The 19,665-nt window shown below is 50.2% G+C and overlaps 1 pseudogene; it reads left to right on the top strand.

Moving 5' to 3' along the window:
• The window catches only part of LOC149357397 (uncharacterized), a 42,584-nt pseudogene that overhangs the window by 13,439 nt on the left and 9,480 nt on the right, over positions 1-19,665 (top strand).

The raw sequence follows: 19,665 nt of genomic DNA on the forward strand, positions 1-19,665 counted from the left end.
CGCATCATTTGCCAGGTAAAGGCTGGCTTGAAGCCGTGATGGCCATGTCCGAACACTGTTCTTGCTCGCACAATTATCAGTGAAGCCATTAATCAGGAAATAAATGCCAATTGTTCTGCCAGCAGTCACAATGATGCGCGAACACTTTCATGACGCAGCGAAGACACTCCGAAATCCCAATCCGCATGTACTGACAGCGACGGCATTGCGGCTCTGCTTGAAATGTCAGGTTAACGGCACCGAACAAAAGATATAAGTACCACGCGAATGTCTGTGATTACATGGGCTCAGGCTTATAAAAGACGTTCACTTTGGGCGAATGTCTTCTGCGGTTTAGGCTTGGCGGAGAGGCAAAGCGACATTAGGCTGCGGAGTACAAGCCCATGGATTCGGTGCAGGCCGCGGAGTCTACTTTTCGACGGAGAGGAAACGCACACACGAGTCTGTACTCGCATTTCACCGCACGGCAATGAACCACAGGTGGTCGAAACTGAACCGGAGCCTTCGTCATAGGTGTGTCTCGTGGCACCCAGGTGTTAGTAGAGTAAAAAAAATCAATTACAGATTGAACACAGATGATGAGCCACTGCAGAACTGCTTACTGTCTTACAAGAGAATACAACGGTTACAACGCAGCGATCACATGTTCAGCTTGGTAGAAACTAAATTGGAAGCTCGCGAAGGCCGCAGAAGACTTTACAAAAGCGGTAAAAGTCTCGCCGCTATCTCCGCAGCCGTACCGAAGGAATGTTTGCGATGAAATAAACACACAGCGCCGAGAGATATGAAGTTGATTTTCCGGCGGAACGGCGCAGACAGGTGTGATGTCGCGTACTCGACGACGCGCAAACAGGGTGCAAATAAACAACGAAAGCGCGCGACCGTACGCCACGTAATGATTTCGTATTCTAAAGAACGCCATCATAGGGAGCATGCAAATAGCCACCTAGCCGTCCAGGAGTGCTGCAGCAGACTGTACTGACCAGTGTTGCCGCCGCGTTGCACCAAACTGAATATGGCGCCACTTTCCCAATATAGCGGCTCCAATGCGCTACGTTCGTTTGTGCTGTCGCCCTTGAGTTGCGGGGAGCGCCCTGGACGTCGCCCCGAACTCGACGATTTGCGATACGGCGACCCCTTGCCCACGGGAAGCGGTAATCGGCGGAAGTTCCGATCGCCCACCGATAGCTCTCACCGCCGGGTATAGTGACCCCTCGTTTAGCATCGTCGAGTCGTGTACTATTAGTAATCAATGAAACGCGAACAAGAACACTAAGGTGCCTACATAAAAACACCGATATATTAGAGTTTGGAGAGCAGATACAAGCGAGGTTGATTAACACTTCCCAAGAAGTGTCTTCTCGCTTTCTAGATGAAATTACCCTCCACTACTACTAAGCTTCCCCTGGCTAAGAGCTTATTATTTTGCTGTTTGTGGCTCAGTTGTCTTGTTTGCGTTTCATTTCCTGCGGATGGTACGCCACTAACAATGGCCACAGCGATGGGTGGCGCGGAGCAGAGAGAGTGGCCTAGCTATCCAATAAGAACTGCACGATGCTGCCTACGCAGTCCATAGAATGAAGACGAACGACAAGCGAGGAAGCCCGTGGAGGGCGCAGGTGTCAGAATGCACTGTTTTCTTCAAGCGCCAGCTGTACTGAGTGGCCGTGACGTTCGGTTTCTGATCACCAGGTGGCGGCACTCAAGTCCCGTCCATGGAGGCCGCGTATTAGTGGAGGCGAAATGCAAAGGAATCCTGTGTGCTGTGGTATGCAAGTGCAAGTTAAAGACCTCAGGGGGGGAGGGGGTCGGAATTTGTCCGCAGCCGCTCCTTAGGATGCCTCGTTCTTCTTCCCTCATCTCACTCCTCCGTCATCCCTTCCCTCGCTACGCGATTCAGATGTCCACTGTGAGTGCGACTGGTACCGTGTCATTGCTTTTATAATGAAACAATTGCATTTGCTTCCTTGTTTTCCCATGATTGGCGGCGTTAATGTAGAAACGCCAGCAGTAATACCACCATTCCTTGCGTTCCTATTACTTTTGTACGTGCACCTGTGCCTAGCGTTTCCTGCGCCTCATCGAGCCGCCGTGTCAAATTGGCCCTTGTTGCGGCGAATGAACAGAAACAGTTGAACTGAAAGAAACCTTTAGCAGATTTTTAGAACAGGTGCAAACCGGAATGAAAGAAACTGACTCAAAGAATATAGACGATTGCTACAAGAGAATTATGGACATTAAGCATGGCATACATTTAGCCGTTTTCTGCCACTATAATTACAAAGCCAGTTAATATCGAGTTGGTGGCATCAGGGGCACGCAAGAGTGTGAAACGTTCCCGCAGTAGCACTTCTAGTGTTATATTTGTGAACCATTGCGCCTTCGCGTGAAGTCAGTCCAAGGAAGCAGCTCAAGAGAGCATTCTCTGGGGTTTCGGAAGATATTAAAACAGATGCTGTCTGCGAGACCTGCTACACATTCCAGGGTATTTTGTGAAGAACCAATCCGAGTGCAAAAAATTCAGCTAAGAATATCAGTGTGTAATCGAGGGCAGGAGCTGAATAACTGGAAAATTGTGTTTCCGAATAAATCGCGATCGTTGTCTTCTCGCTGCCCTCAGAGGCACCTGTAGCGACGCCAGTGTGATGGTGGAAATTTCTCTCGCTCCCTTCGCAACATTCCTCTCACTGTTTGAAGCGCCATATCATTCGGCCGTTCTACAGCGGAGCTTGCCGCGCTTACTCAGGGGTTGAACCGCTGGGAAGTTGAGCCCTAGGACTCAAAATGAAATCCCGACCGCGGCAGCCATGTTTTTACGGAAGCGAAATGCAATAGTCTTCTGGGCTGCGTGAAGTCAGTGCACGTAAAGAACACCAGGTGGCCCAAAATAATCCTGATTCCTGTACTCCGGCACCTCCTTCTATCTTTTGCCCCGCCGCGGTGGCTCAGTGGTTACGGCGCGCTGCTGCTGACCCGAAAGATGCGGGTTCGATCCGGCCGCGGAAGCTGAATTTCGATGGAGGCGAAATTCTAGAGGCCCGTGTACTGTGCGATGTCAGCGCACGTTAAAGAACCCCGGGCTGTCGAAATTTCCGGAGCCCTTCACTACGGCGTCCCTCATGGCCTGGGTCGCTTTGGGACGTTACACACCAATAAACCAAACCAAACCTTCTATCTTTTGTATTTCACTCGCATCTTCATGCATTCTCTCACGGTGCAGTTAAGGCGTCCTCTGAGAAATTGCGCTCTTACTACGCCTTTCCTAACCTTAAAACGAGGTTTCCTTGTTGGTATACTCTCAAAACATTCCCGACGCAGAAAGAATTGATGAAATATAACAAAGACGACGGTATCCAAACGCACATCGTGTTAGGCTATCGCAAGTAACAGAAATGAATGAGTGAAATGAATGAACGAATGAATGAAAACTTCACTGGGTTCCGGTTCCTCCTTAGCCGAAGATCAAAACAGGCAACGCGATAGACTGCGGCGATGATCAAGTGGATTAAGGCACCAGGAAACGAATCAGTTTTAATGCATAAGCATTTCTTGTCGTCTCACGAGTGGCGTGTACAGGACCTGTCAGCAAAGGGTGTCATCAGAGAGTGTGTGTCGTGGGTTCGGATCCCACCGGCGGCATGTGGTTGTTTTTTCTTCTGCTTTTCTAATCAATTATCTTTAAGCGATAACAGATTCAGTAATTTTCTAAATTGATCAACACCACAAAAAGTAAATAAATTAAAAAAATCCCCTCGGTCCCTTGGTTTCAGTGGCTGTTGGCATCTCTAATACATGTGTGTGTGTGTGTGTGTGTGTGTGTGTGTGTGTGTGTGTGTGTGTGTGTGTGTGTGTGTGTGTGTGTGTGTGTGTGTGTGTGTGTGTGTGTGTGTGTGTGTGTGTGTGCGCGTGCGTGCGTGCGTGCGTGTGCGTGTGCATTGTGCGCCGGTCGACCGGTCGACACCGTTCGTTCGTTCGTTCGAGCTCAAGGCCGCAAAAAACGGCCGTTATCATTTTTGTTCGTGACGCGAGAAGCGACCAGGCTAACGTTCATTGATCACAACCATGAAGAGCTGCATCCACGTTTTTCCAGATTACTGTAGATGATCTTGACCTGTTATCTCAAAGTTTCCTTGCCCGCTTTAAATTGAGCGATGCGGCGAGCGGCAGCATTCGTAGTTCGACGACTGACGAACGCGTTTCCTGCTTATGCCGCTGCCGTGCTGTTAAGTTCTTTTGCGGGCGCATGTCAGCCCAAATAAAGAGCTTTGTTTGCAACTCTTGCTGCTGTCTTCCTGACCGCTGGACTGTCGTCATTACAATCTGACATCTGGTGGAGGTGCCGGGTAGCCTTCCATGTACCGGACACTCCCTGCAAGTCGTGCCGCCAGCCCTCTGAGTCATTCACCGCAGGACCTGACTCCAGTCCACCGCGTAGGCCGACGTCTGCTAGGGGACGCACCTGAGTTCGAGTCTCTGCCGGACCCTACCCAGAAGCGAAAGCAAAGAGCAACATCCGCCATGAGCTTGCCCCAGACGTCGACTGCAATCAGGTTGAAGCAGCCCCGGGTGCAACCAAGCTTCGACGCTTCGCCTGGTGCCGACCCCGAAGAATGGCTGGAACTGTTCGACCGCGTAGCTATCTTTAACAACTGGGACGATGCCATGAAAATTAGGTACGTCTTCTTCGCCTTGGAGGGACCAGCAAGAATCTGGTTTGAGAAAGAGGAAGCTGGCCTTACGAACTGGGAAACCTCCAAGGAGCAGCTTCTCAATACTTTGAGAAACGTCGTGAGAAAGGAGAGAGCCCAGCAGCTGCTACAGCCTCGCATACAACACCCAAAGGAGAGCGTTGCAGTGTACACTGAGGAGATGAAGCGTCTCTTCCGGTGTGCCGACGCGAGCATGAAGAAAGAAGAAAAGTAAAAGCTACGGAACCCACCCAAACCGTCGCGGAATTCGTAGAAGAGGCATCCATCATGGAAAAAAAACTTGATGCCAGAGCCCACCGGTATGACTGCCAGCAGCGCGTTTTCTCAGCAAGGTGCCTGGACACCACTAACAACGATAACCAGTGGGAGGTTAGGGCCCGGTAACCCTCGTTGGGATGTTGAATCAGATTCTTGGGGTAGTGATCACTGCCCTATTTTTATCTCCCTCACTCCTTCGCGTCTACGGAAAGAACGCCGCAGCGTACGCATAACATCATGGGACTCTGTACGCGCTGACAATCGTTTATCAACATTCAACCCGTCTTCAGCAGTGTCTACCCTCTCTGATGTTCTTGCAACTCACACTATTACCAGTACTGTAAATGAAGGCGACCCAAACCCGGACATACACCTCCTGAATCTGTGGGCTCTTCGTCGCCAGGCCGATCATTATGCTTCTCGCAACCCTGAGGACCCCTTGGCTCTTCCCTCTCTTCACCGAGCTACCGCCCGAGCGCGGCGTTATGCAAAGCAACTAGGCAGGAAACGCTGGGCTGCATGGTGTGCCCGTCTGTCCTCTACACAGGGCAATCGACATCTTTGGAGAGTGTTTCACGCCATGGAGAGCCCTTCTCAGGTTGCAGATTACACTGAAAGCATTCGCCTCGCGCTGAATGTGGACGAAGATACATTTGCACAACAAGCGGCCCGTCAGTTTTTTCCACACCATGACTGCACCCCTACATCTCCTCCAGTCTTATCGGTTACAGAGCCTTCCGATGAGGTTACTTCTGATTTAACCATGGCAGAATTGCTAGCCTCCATTGAACGCCTCAAAACTACCACTTCTCCCGGGCACGACGGCGTACCAAACTCTTTATTCCGTAACTTGGATGGGTCTGCTTTGCAAACCCTACTGGATACTTTCAACCAAGTGTGGCGTTCTGGTGTCATCCCTGGAAAGTGGAAGCATTCTATTGTGGTCCCAATACCCAAGTCAGGTCAGCCTCCAGTATCTCTTTCGGCCCTTCGTCCAATTTCTCTCACGCCTACCATCTGCAAGCTTTACGAACGCATTCTCGCCGCACGCTTGTCGTGGTGGCTAGAATCACACGATTGTTACCCAGATTCCCAAATAGGTTTCCGTCCCCAAATTGGAACGGACGATGGTCTTGCTACTTTGGCTACTGACGTGCTTCACCACTCTCCGCAGAGTCACCTCGTTCGAACGGTGATCGCTACAGACATAACAAAGGCATATGATAACATCCTTCACTCTGCCATTCTTGCCTCCCTTCAAACTCTTGGTCTCCCTCACCGGTTTCTCTTATCCATTCACGCCTTTTTAACAAATCGAACCTTCAGTGTACGGGTCCATGGAAAGCCCTTTGGTAACTTCACTTCCAATAGAGGACTGCCCCAGGGCTCCGTTCTCGCCCCCACATTATTCAATGTGGCTTTTATTCCTCTTGTTAGAGCCCTAGAGACCATCCCTTCTATCCGTGTGCTTGCGTACGCCGATGACATAACCTTGTGGTGCTGTCACCCAGGTGCGTCTATCCATCAGTCGGCCCTCCAACATGCGCTAGATGTCTTGACATCTCGCCTCCCACCTCTGGGTCTAACCCTCTCGCCTACTAAGTCATGTTTCATTCGCATTGGAAACAAAGCCGGCTTACGGAAAGCAGTCCCTTTAAACTTTACAGTAGATAGTTCTCCGATTCCTCAGGTAGAAACTATTCGTATTCTTGGCCTCCTCCTTCATACCTCTGGGATTGGCACCCCTTGGCTGACAGCCACACGTAAATCAGCTCACGCTACTATAGGTCTGATTCGTCGCATAGCTATGCGATCTGGTGGCCCACGTGCTCATACGGCCCGCCAGCTTGTGCGCTCTATCCTTCAGCCACGGATAATATATCAGGCACAATTTCAACGTCTCACCCGCAGACAGTGGGACTCCCTTGAAGCTATCAATCGTGAGGCTATGCGCGCAATAATATTTTTGCCTCGTTTGACACCCATACCCGTGCTTCAGGAGTTCGCCCAAATTAATACTCTCAGTGAACTCATCGACCAGCGGGTGGCAAACAGAGCTCGCAAACAGTCTCTACAACTTCATCGTTTAAAGACGCTCCCTCCGTGGTCGTATTGTCAGCTCACAGACAATCGCCCCACTGTTTCCCCGTCGGTATCAGCCTCGCATCTGCCTGAAGGGTGCATATTGTACACCGATGCATCACATACTGCAGAGCGGGGAGTTACTGCTGTATATAGTCCCTCCCATCCGCATCTCAACTCTCGTGCGACGTACACCGCAGATACATGTACTCCCCTGGCATTGGAACTTCAAGCCATTTACAATGCCATTGCTTCCCTTCCGCTCGTTCCCACATTCAATGCAGTTCATATTTATACAAACTCCCTCGCCGCCCTTAAACAGCTTAAGGCTGTTCGACGCACATTCCAGATTACACACTCAATTCACCTGCTCTGCGCAAAATACCCATGTCCTGTACGCATACACTGGATTCGCGGTCATGCTCACGATCCACATATAACATTCAAGTAGATGCTATGACTCACATTGACACATCAGCCGACCCGTCACCTTCCCCTCTTCCCCCAGATCCGTTCCTGTCCCATGTCTCCGATTCACAAGCTCTGCGCCAGCGAACACGCGCTCTAATTCCTCCGTGTTCGCACCCTCTCCCCCGTAGTCTAACTCGGCAGGAGGAGGTATCAGTGCGCCGGATTCGGGCAGGGGCGGCCCTGACCCCATCTGTCCGTTATCGGTGGGGTGATAAATATCTGCCAGCAACTGACAGGTGCCCTCACTGCGGCGCTGCACCGGACATTTGTGATGTGCGGCACCTGTTGTGGACTTGCCCAGCGACGGCCCCTATTAGAAAACGGCTCCTCAGGGAGGTCGGCCTGTGGTGGAACCGCGACGGGGACTATGTGAGGTGGACTATGGACAATCACTTCACCAGCAGCCTATGCGAGTACCTCGCCGAAACTGGTCTGCACTCCTTCTTTTAACTTTCTGTAAACTACATTCCACTCCCCCTTTTCTCAAATTATGCCTCAAGGCAGACTTCACGAATAAAAAAAAAGAAGAGCTCCGACGATTGCTGTAAACGGGAACACAGCCGCAGATTAGATCGCTCATGGACGTCATCCGGGATAAGGTTCAACAGGCCTTGGGTGTGACACCGACAACCACGCAGCCTCTGCAGTCCCCAGCCATGAATTACGCCGCAGCAGTGCGCCGTCCTGCACCTCGACGACAGGACCCAAGTCCCTATCGCTCTCAGCCAGCTGCACTCGACCGCCGCCCTCTCGCCCCAACCCGCCCGTCCCACGAGCGTCGCACACGGCCGAGGAAATGCGACGAGTGGAGAACTCCCGACAAGCGCCGCCCACTATCCTTCCACTGTGGCGAAGCCGGTCACATCCTCCGGCACTGCCCATACAGAAGAATGGGCATCCGAGGGTTCTCTTACGCCACCCCACGACCCCGACCACGGCCAGCGATCAGCCGAAATCGAGGAGTTTTAGTGTCCGGAAGAATGCTTATCGCTGAGCCGCCTATCACGTTCCCCGTCGCCATCGTCACCGCGCTTTTTTCTCCTAGCCGACGTTACGCCGTGTGTGGATGCTCCCCCAGCCCCCGAAGGTTAAAGTGAATAAAGCAGCCTTAGAGGTAAGGTTGCTTCTAAGCTCAAGAACATTATAGATCCTCCATCGACGAAAACGCAAGACCATGCCTCAACTACGACGACAACACCGACGACGACGACGCGACCATACTTGAAGCTTTTACCGCTTCCGAGATAATTAACGTCGGAGTACGCCCACCGAAGCCTCACTACTCGACGAAGCCGAGATCGGACACCGAAGACAACGTGCAATAGGAGAATGCGAACAAGTGACATTGAAGTTACGGCCGACGGTCACGCGGTTACTGCCTTGGTCGACACGGGAGCTGACTACTCCGTCATGAGCGGGCCACTCGCTGTCCGACTCAGGAAAGTAACAACAATTTGGGATGGTGCGCTGATCCGCACCGCAGGGTGTGACCTTATTACGCCGTCAGGACGCTGCACAGCGAGAGTTACAGTAAATGGGCGAGCCTATGCTACAACCTTCCAGGTCCTATAGCAATGCTCGCGAGGCGTGATTTTGGGAACGGGCTTCCTGAATGAACATCCGGCGATCACCGACCTTCGATCTAAGTCGATCAAGCTTTTCACGGACAAAGCCACACCTGCTGTGACGAGCGCGACTCATCACGTGGCCTTAAAGGGACACTGAGGAGAAATTGAAGCTGGCTTGTATCGACAGAATAACAGCTCCTGATTACAAAAACGCCACTCATACTGACAACAAAGCTCCTGCAACGTAGAAAAGAGCACGAACCAAAATACAGGTATCGCCGCCACAGGCCAAACTCGCAAGTACAAGCGTGATGACGTCATAGGACAAAACAGTGTTGCTAGAACCAATGGTTCTAGAAACACAAGAACACGAGAAGCCACGAATCAGTGAGGCGCAGCCAATGCATGCGCAAATCTCCTTGACGTCGCCACATGGCGCCACGTATCCGGTAGCTACGCGCGCGCCTGCAGCATCGGGACCAATAAGCGCGTGCTCACCGGCAGTAGGCGGGCTCCCGGTATTCCGCTAGCGGTAACAAGGTACACGGTATGCTAAAGGTGTCTATTTGCTAGAACTTCCTTGACGACTTCGAGAACGGGATCCATCGTAACGCTGGCAAAACGCCGGTGCAAAAGTAAACGAAGCGACGGTAGCGACGACCGCAATAGCCGATAGATGCCTTCAACGTGCAGCCCGCGGTAGCTTCTTTTTCGGCTGTTGCCAGGCCGCACTGCTGGCCGTCAGAAATCACGGAGTCTGCGCTACGTCATGTGCACGTCATGTTTCACGTCACTTAGTCCTGTGTCGTCATAGGAGAATCCCAAGTTTGAATCAGAGCGGCGGGAAAAACTTTTTCAACTTCGAATCCAAATTTCTTAGAAATAAATGCATCTTTCGCTGCCGGCCAAGTGGCAACAAAGCCATGAAATGCCAAACTATCGGATTTTGCTGTAAAAAATTATTGATAGAGCTCTCCTCACTGTCCCTTAAACGTACTCGAGGAAGCATTGAGCGTGCCTCCCCGATCAAGTGTCGTCGCCTGCATAGGAGTCATTGAAAATGCCGAAGGTGTCGTCGAGGGGAACTCCTGGATCGAGGACTGGGCGTCGCAAGGGAAGCCGCCCAAATCCGAAGTGGCCAAGCCTAGATGCTGCTAACCAACTTCACCGGAGAATACCGGCATCTAAACAAAGGTACGACGATTGCTTTTTTCGACGAGCTGGCAGACATCAGAGACATATTTGCCCTCTCCGACCAACCCGTAGAACCATGTGACCGAGGCCAACAACCCACGTTTGATATCAACCCAGCATTACGCAGCAGACAAGACCAAATACGCAGTCTTCTTCAAAGGTACAACGATTGCTTCTCATCAGCATCCTATGTGCGACGACCCCGGCTTGCCAAGCACCGCATTGTCACAGACGAACACGCCCGACACTGCGGCAGAGCCCCTACCGCGTATCTCCGCTAGAACGCCAAGCGATCCGCACGCAAGTTGAGGAAATGCTTCGTGACAACGTCATCCATTCATCAAGGAGCCCCTGGGCAGCATCTGTCGTCCTAGTGAAAAAGAAAGACGGCACCCTTCGCTTTTGCGTCGATAATTTACCGCCGCCTGAACAGCATTACTAAGGAGGATGTCTACCCCGGGTCCTCCCCCGCATCGACGACACATTGGATCGGCTGTACAACGCTAAGTACTTTTCATCAATGGACCTGAAGAGCGGCTACTGGCAAATTGAAGTCGACAAAAGAGATCGCGAGAAGACTGCGTTCATCACACCAAATGGACTCTTCGAGTTCAAGGCCTCTGCTCTGCCCCAGCGACGTTCCAGATACGGTGCTCGCAGGCTTGAAGTGCCAAAATTGTCTAGTCAACTTAGCTGACGTTGTTGTCTTCTCCTCAAGCTTTGAAGACCACCTCAGAAGGCTTCGGACAGTGCTAGAAACAATCAAGTCTTCAGGCCTAACGCTGAAACCAGAGAAGTGTCACTTCGCCTACGAGGAGCTGCTGTTCCTTGGTCACGTGGTAAGCAAGGGTGGAGTTCGCCCGCACTCCAGAAGACGGCTGCGATCGCCGAGTTTCCACAGCCTCATGACAGGAAAGCTATACGCAGATTCCTTGGATTGTGCGCTCATTTCCGGCGATTCGTCAAGAACTCTTCGCGCATCGCTGAACCTTTGACCCAACTTCCCAAGGCTGACGTGCCTTTTAAATGGCAAACGCTGGAAGTGGGTGGAAGCTTTCAAAGAGCTGAAGCGCAGCTTACAGTCCCCTCCTATGCTCAGACACTCTGATGAAAACGCCGAAAACGAAATTCATACAGATGCAAGCAGTGTGGGCTTAGGAGCGATCCTCGTTCAGAAAAATGCTAAACAGGAGAAAGTTATCGCGTACGCTAGCCGTTCACTGTCGAAAGCCGAAGCCAACTATTGGACGACCGAGAAAGAATGTCTCGCCATTATTTGGGTAATGTCGAAATTTCGACCTATACCTGTACGGACGACCGTTCAAGGTTGTGAGTGATCACCATGCTCTGTGCTGGCTTGCCAATTTGAAAGATCCTTCCGGCCGAATTGCTCGTTAGAGCCGAAAACGAAAACGCCGAAAACGAAATTCATACAGATGCAAGCAGTGTGGGCTTAGGAGCGATCCTCGTTCAGAAAAATGCTAAACAGGAGAAAGTTATCGCGTACGCTAGCCGTTCACTGTCGAAAGCCGAAGCCAACTATCGGACGACCGAGAAAGAATGTCTCGCCATTATTTGGGTAATGTCGAAATTTCGACCTATACCTCTACGGACGACCGTTCAAGGTTGTGAGTGATCACCATGCTCTGTGCTGGCTTCAAGAATACGACATAACTGTAGGCTACAAATCTGGCCGCAAGCATTCCGACGCCGACTGCTTGTCACGAGTCCCCGTCGACGCAGCTCAGGAAGAGGAAGACGACGGCGCTTTCTTAGGACCGGTAAGCGCCAGCAGTTTCACGCAGCAGCAGCGCTCGGATCCTGAGTTGCAAAGCCTAGTAAATTATCATAAAGGCAAGACCGCATCGCTCCCCGAGGGTTCAAGCGCCAGCTGGCGTGCTTCGTCTTTCACAATAATGTCCTCCTGAAGAACTTCGCGCCAATAGGATAGTGCATCTTCTTGTCGTGCCCAAAAATCTCAGGCAAGATATTATGTAGGCATGTCATAATGAGCCGACTGCAGCGCATCTCGGTAATGCTCGCACGTTGCACGGCATTGAGGAGAAGTACTATTGGCTGCGGCTAGCTGCTGACGTTTCCCATTACATGAAAACATGCCGTGAGTGTCAGCGACGCAAAACGCCTCCGATTAGACCAGCCGGACTCCTGAACCCCATACCACCTCCAACTAAGCCCTTTCAGCAAATAGGGATGGACCTCCTCGCCCCCTTTCCGACCTGTTCATCAGGTAACAAGTGCATCATCGCGGCCACCGACCACATGACCCGCTACGCCGAAGCAAAAGCATTGCCTAATGGTATCGGAACAGAAGTCGCAGAATTTTTTCTCGAACGATTTCTGCTGCGACACGGTGCCCCAGAAGTGCTCATCACAGACAGAGGAACGGTGTTTACAGCGAAGCTGACGCAAGTCATTTTAATCTACAGTCAGACAAACCATCGGAGGACAACTGCCTATCATCCGCAAACCAACCGACCCACAGAGCGTCTGAGCAAAACCATCGCAGACATGCTCTCCATGTACATCGACGCCGAATACAAGACGTGGGACACCATTCTGCCCTACGTGATCTTCGCCTATAACACTGCCGTCCAGGAGACAACCAGGTTTACCCCATTCCAGCTTGTATAAGGCAGGAAGCCCACGACAACACTCGACGCAATGCTCCCGCAAGTTTCAGATGAAGACAGCCTCGACGTCGCCGCCTACCTTCATCGCGCCGAGGAAGCCCGAAGACTTGCGCGGCTTCGAATTAAAGACGAGCAGCACACCGACGCCCGACGCTACAACCTGCGCCGGCGAGACACGCATATTACAAGCCGGGTGATCGTGTTTAGATATGGACGCCAATTCGCCGCCATAGATTGAGTGAAAAGTTGCTGCGGCGCTACTTTGGTCCGTACAGGGTTCTCCGTCGCATCAGTGATCTCGACTGTGAAGTCATTACCGACGGCACGACAGCATCTCAGCGACGACGCACACGACCGGAAGTCGTACATGTCGTACGCCTTAAACCATATTATGAACGCTAAAGGGCTCGAAGTTTGCATTCTCCGTGTTGATTTTCATTTTTGAAGCATCGAGGCGGCGCTTCTTTGGGAGGGGGGTAATGCCGCGTATCATTGTAGCGTCCGTTCGTTTGTGCTCAAACACGCAGGAAAGGAATGCTATCATTTTTGTTTGTGAGGCGCGAAGCGACCGGACTAATCTCGATTGATCACAGCCATCAAGAGCTGCATCTAAGTTTTTCCAGATTACTGTAGATGATCTTGACCTGCTATCTCGAAGTTTCCTTGCCGGCTTTAAATTGAGCGATGCCGCGAGCGGCGGGCATTCGTAGTTCGACGACTGACGAGCACGTCTGTTGCTTACGCCGCCGCGGAGTGATTAAAGGGATGCTGAAAGGTTTCCCAGAAAAATTGAGTGGAGAGATGCACTTTACAGTTTTCCACCCTCGGAATTCGAATTTCTCGTCGAAATTAGGCAGAGAAAAGCGCAAACCTATTTTATTTGGGCGAGAAGTGCAGCAGCAGCCTCGGGTGAGCTCGCGCGCCTCGTTGCCGCCTGTGATTGGTTGGGCGCCTCGTGACGTCAACAATGGCGCTGGCTCGGTCGGCTCGGCCGCCGCCGCTGCACATGAACCGCGGCGCTCGGCGGTTCGAAGTTGTTATTTTGCTTCTTATGCGACGATGGAACACATCGAAGATTACCCGTAGTATCTTGGCGTCATCCCCTACATGTTAGAACCGATTGCAAAGAGCAAACCTCTCCAAGAAAGAAACGATGCTGGCGCAAGCCGTGATTTTGACTCGAACGAAAGCGAAGTGTCAGCATCTCGACGTGTTGGAAATGGCTTTGGTAAGTATACTTTTCTTACCAAACTACATTCAGAGATACAATGGATGAATTTTGAGGCGAGCAAATCCAGTATAGCACTGCCCGACGTAATTTTCCTAATACAATGTAAGCGGGATGCGATCGTCGGCATTTTTTGTCTTGCCGCTTGTCAGTGCTGCCGCAAATCTGCTTGTAATCCACAAAGATCATTGGCATGAGCAATAAATTATCAGGCTCTTTTTGCACGCAAATTTTATGCTTGCACCACTTCATGGTCGCTGCATGCCGGCTCGATTCATAACATACAAGTGCGCAGCACTTTGCGACAAACTCGTCTAGGTGACAAACATGCGCCTTCCGTTTTTCGGGCCAAGATGGGAGCTAGCAGTAAATTAAAATCCTTGTTTAGGCGAGTTGGTTCATGCTACAAGTCCTTGTAAGAATACTTTCATCCGTTTGCGCCGCCTTTATCGTGCTTGTTGTTCAGATCTAGCGGCAAGAGATTTTTTCACTAACTAGATGGACTCGTGCTGCAACCGAGCAGGATGAATCGCAAGGCTGGCTTTAGCACACTTGGCGCACAATTATATAATATTATTATTAATGTATGAAGCCATGCGGCAGTCGGCAATTCTTTACGACTACATGCGTTATTAGAAATGTACTCCTGGCAGTTGAGTGATGTCATTGTAAACACTCTACTTCCAAAACAGGTGTTCCTCCGTCCGCTGCATTCCAGAGGGGAATGAAGAAGACTGCTGGTGCTGCCAAGAAATTGATGAAATTATCAGAAAACAGACGGTATTGCACCGGGTTTCAGTCGAGCTGACTGTTGACAGGCCCAGTGAATGCATTGCCGACAGGCTCTGGTGATAATTCTAATCACGAAAGTGGCCAGAGCATAGCACTGTTGCCTTTGACGGCTTGAGATCCCTTCGCTTCACAGCAGCGACTCACTTCGCGGAGAGCTTCTTTTTTTAAAGGAAATAATGAAAGACCACATCATCGCGGCCGCGGATGTTCGTGCAGCCGAGGGCTGCGCAGAACGCCAGCGTGATGGGTCCACCGCTTCATTCGATGCTGCACACCTTTCTGTACGTCACCACAAACATAAATACGCACAAATAAAGAAACACAAGGCAGCTCGAAGCAGCTTATGATGGCACGCACGCAGAAACAAGCCCGGCCGCGGAGGCTCTGAAGCGACGGATCACCAGTGTTTACGTCACAACTCCGCGGTTTCCGGTTTTGGCTCGCATCGTCAGGGTCATCAGCAGCGCTCGGCGGACCGCGGGGGGCGGAGCTACAGCGTAATTTTAAAGGCGATTACGTCGCTCCTAAGTTATGAATCTGTAAAAAAATTTCACCCCTATGATTTATAGAGTTCCCGCATCCACACGTGAGCATTTTAATGAATTCGAAAAACTCTTCAGCATCCCTTTAAGTTCTTTTGCGGGCGCAAGTCAGCTCAAATAAAGAGCTTCGTTTGCAAGTTTTGTTGCTGTCTTCCTGAGCGCTGGACTGCCGTCACTACAACGTCACAATAGCATCCGGCGATGCCTTTATATAATGCCGGGAAATCAGTCAAAAAGTCTGTTTCGACAATTCCTGTTCGCAGAGGAGGTGAAATAAAGAAAAACAAAATTACTTGATCAAAAAACAAAGCTCATATCTTGCTCGCTATGAGGGGCACCTACTTTCCAATATCGCCAATATCGCATAAAAAAGCGGGCACATTTCCGTCTTAGAAGTAAGGTGCGATGCGTCCTATATTCCGTATCCATGCGTGAACCACCGTTTCAAAGCAATTTTGCGTCTTTTCCGAGCAAGCGTACTTAGTTGCGCCAGCCAGTTTTTCTCTGTTTTCAGCTTTTCACATTGACCCTAAATGGGAAGGCGCACCAGTAACTATTGCACCAACGCTGATGTGGTAAAACGGGTTCTCGCACCTCCTCTGTCCGAGACGCAGGCGAACACCAGCCAGCCGATGCACAGCGCCCAGACGAGGTGGTGGTAGGAGGCGTACAGTGCCGCAACCCATGGCGCCGGCAGCGCGTCTCCGTCGCCCCAATCCTTGGTGCAGAAAAGAACGGTGGCTCCACCCAAGAACACCGAGCTCCACGAGGCCTCCTGGCACACCTGCGCACGGCGGTCAAGGTGAGCGGTGCGGTTTGCACGGAAATGCAGATGGTGCGCGCCTCCAGCAGCAGAGTTATAGGCTTACAGCAGAGCATGTAGCAAAGCGTGCAGCGCCATCCGCTACCGTGAGTGATCCGCTTCCGTGGGGCACCGTAGGTATACGCGCTGATCGGTCCCGAGTCCCGACGCGGCAGGCGCGCACGCAGCTGACGGGGACGTGGCGCCATCTGGCGCCCCCGTGGCGTTTTGCGCACGCGCGGTGGCACCTCGCGGAGGCGGATCACGGAAGCGGATCGCAGGTTGCGCTATGCTACAATTGTCTAATGAGAAAGATCAGCGGCTTCTGCCGAGGCCAGAACAGAACTAAACGAGCGATGTGTATTATCTAACACATGAAAGAGTGCGCCTGGTAGCTAGTTACGCTGCAGATGTGGTTATATGCGATGAATTCCCGTCCATTTTGATACCTTTTCGTGAGGTGACTAATGCCTTATAGAAAAGAACCGATGTGAGAGTTCGAACTTAGTGTATGAAAGGGTGTTTTAAATGAACCCAGTTATCATGGTGAAAATTAACGCCGCTACAAAAAGTATTCGTAGGTGTTCATAATGCTTGTCGTGGAGCAACCTTGCGAATTGTCAGCCCTGTGCTATTATTCAAAAAGTTTATTTGCGTGTGTGATCGTAATAGAATAGGCTATGAGAGCTAGCGCGTTCAAATTTGGATATTCCTGTTACTTTGGAAGAGCGCAGCTTCAGTCACACGGCGGGCATCAAAAAATATTCTCGGGTGCCAGTGTTTGAGTCTTTAATGCGAAAGAATTTCTAGGCTATGTCGGCGGTGTCGTGTCACCAAAACGTGTCCGCTAAACGTGTCCGCAGAAGTTGTCACGTTCTCAGAACGGACAGCATCAAACGACTGCGTGGTTCTCATCGATAGAGGACGGTGTCAGCATGCTGCGCAAAAAATTATGTGGATAGGATGATTAGTTAATTAATTATAGCTAATAATGTCGAAATCACGTCGAAATAGCGCGGACGACGATAAAGCGTATGGACGGCAAAACAGCGGTAGAAGGCAAAATATTGGGAAAATCGGAAAAAGGTGAAAATAAAGTTTGAATTTAAATGCATTTTATGAGCGATAATTATTCTAACAAAAAGTATTATTTACATAGAAGAAATAGTTAATTATTGGCAGCAAAAATAATTGGACGGTTCAATAGGGTTCCTAGGGGCTGGACGGAGATACGCCAAATTTGAAAAACAAAAATGCTCAAGATAAAAGAAGGTATAATAAGGGTAAATAAATCGGTTTTCAACTGAAGCATCAGAATATTACCCTGATTCAGCAGTTAAATTAATTAACAAGCAAAAAGAAAATGACAAAGAGCGGCAACGAGTGCCGAGGAGGCGCCAATGCTTTCGCATTCTCTCAGTGCGGGTCGCCGCAGTGATCTCTAAATGCTGGTGTAAGAAGATCTGATAGAGCTTCACTCTGAGACATTCGAACCTGTTCAGCTTAGCACATGTCGTCGGTCATAATAGAGAATTATGAGTCTAGAAGCAGACGGCGTCTGGGTAGGAAGATCAACTGTAGCGCCCGTCTGTGATGCTTTCAAATCAGTGATTCGTAGCGTTGGCGGAATATGGTCACTGGCGCTAGGACTTGGGGTTCTAACCTGTGTTCAGAACTTTTTTTTCGTCACAAGATATTAATAAAAAGTGCTCGTTTCAAGACCTAGAAAATATATCAGTATCAATGAAAGAACCGTTTATTTTCTCAATCGATTTCAATAAATGCTCATTTCAAGACCTAGAAATTATATTAGTATCACGGAACAATTTCATGCATTGTAACTACAAGTACTTTTATTACAACAGCTATAGGGGACTTCTTTTCGGTGTTCTCTCATTCAGACTTCTGTAATCTGCATACATGATATATGACCGGAACCCTATCTGTGGGATATGACTGCAGAAATTAGGAGCGAATTTGAGGTAACAAACTTCTGTTTCAAAGACACCTCAAGATACCTCGAACTTCGTTTCCTTTCTGGGTGGAAAGTGGTGAATTTAATTTTGTCCCCTTCTGTCATACGTCGTAAAAAGCGCTTTTGTATGGGCCTCGACAAGAAAGCAGTTTATAATGGTAATTTTAAATGGTAAGTATAGCAGCTGTAGCAATTTGCTACGCTGCCAGTCGGGAGACTGCGTACAGTACGACAGCTCAAGAATTCAGCAGCCAATGCCCGACAAAGCAGACCCTCCAGCGGATGGCGGCGGCCGATTGTCATGGCGTCGCGGTTATGCCCCCGCACCTCCAGCAGTGACATTGCAGGAGGCTTTCAGGTGCAAGAGGTTTAACCGCAGATTAACAGCATTAGCCGCGAAGTATGTCAATTGGCTGACGCCCTTGGCTTGAGGGCCTGCTTTGAGGAGCGTTGGCACCTGTACTCTTAAAGCTGTGCTGTAATCATTTAAAAAAAAATAAATTAATATATATTACCAGTATAGGAGATAAGTTGCGTTAGCGCACATAGCTCTTTTACAATTCATTTTCCTGCTCAAAATGGAATGAAAATAATGAAAATTTATTGTGGAAAGCCAGGCAAAACGATGTTTGGTTCCTAGGGGTTTAACGTCCCAAAGTAACTTAGGCCATGAGGGACGCCGTAGTGAAGAGCTCTGGAATTTTGACCATCTGGAGTTCTTTAACGTGCACTGACATCGCACAGTACACGGGCCTCTAGACTTTCACCTCGATCGAAATTCGACTGCCATAGCCGGGATCGAACCCGCGTCTTTCGGTTCAGCAGCCAAGTGCCATAACTTCTCAGCCACCGCGGCAGATCAGAGGATGACAAAGAACATATAGCTAAGGAACAACTAAAGTGTCCTGCCACGCTAATACATACTAAGTTGAGACTGTTAAAAGAATGACAACCCGCGGTACTTATGTGGAGCGGGGAGTTCTCTCTAAAGGACTCATCTACTATCTGTTAAAAGAATGAAAATTAGAAGTGCTCCCACTAATATATTTGTTAGAATGGGCAATAAAAAAAGAGATATTTTCTGGTCTCAACAGCGTGACGTCAAAGGGGCAAGGCCCAATGGGAAAAATCACCCACTTTTTCTTCTAAACTGGTTTTGCATGTGTCGATCATTTTCCCATCACCTTTCTTCTCCCGTTTACAGACCACTTGGTATGAGCAGGGTATGGGCAGCACCTGCTGCCCCTCCCGGTCAGAAGGCACATGATTTGCCCGCCAAACCAGAGGCACCTTCCGCCGGTTACAAATCCCGGGAGATATATTGAAAGTTGACGTTTGCTTCTTCAGTTCCTACCTCAGCAATTATGGTAAGGCGCAGCACACAGAGGCGGCT

This window comes from Amblyomma mixtum, chromosome 3 (assembly GCF_055824585.1).
Source record: "Amblyomma mixtum isolate Tamu chromosome 3, ASM5582458v1, whole genome shotgun sequence".
Lineage (NCBI taxonomy): Eukaryota > Metazoa > Arthropoda > Arachnida > Ixodida > Ixodidae > Amblyomma > Amblyomma mixtum.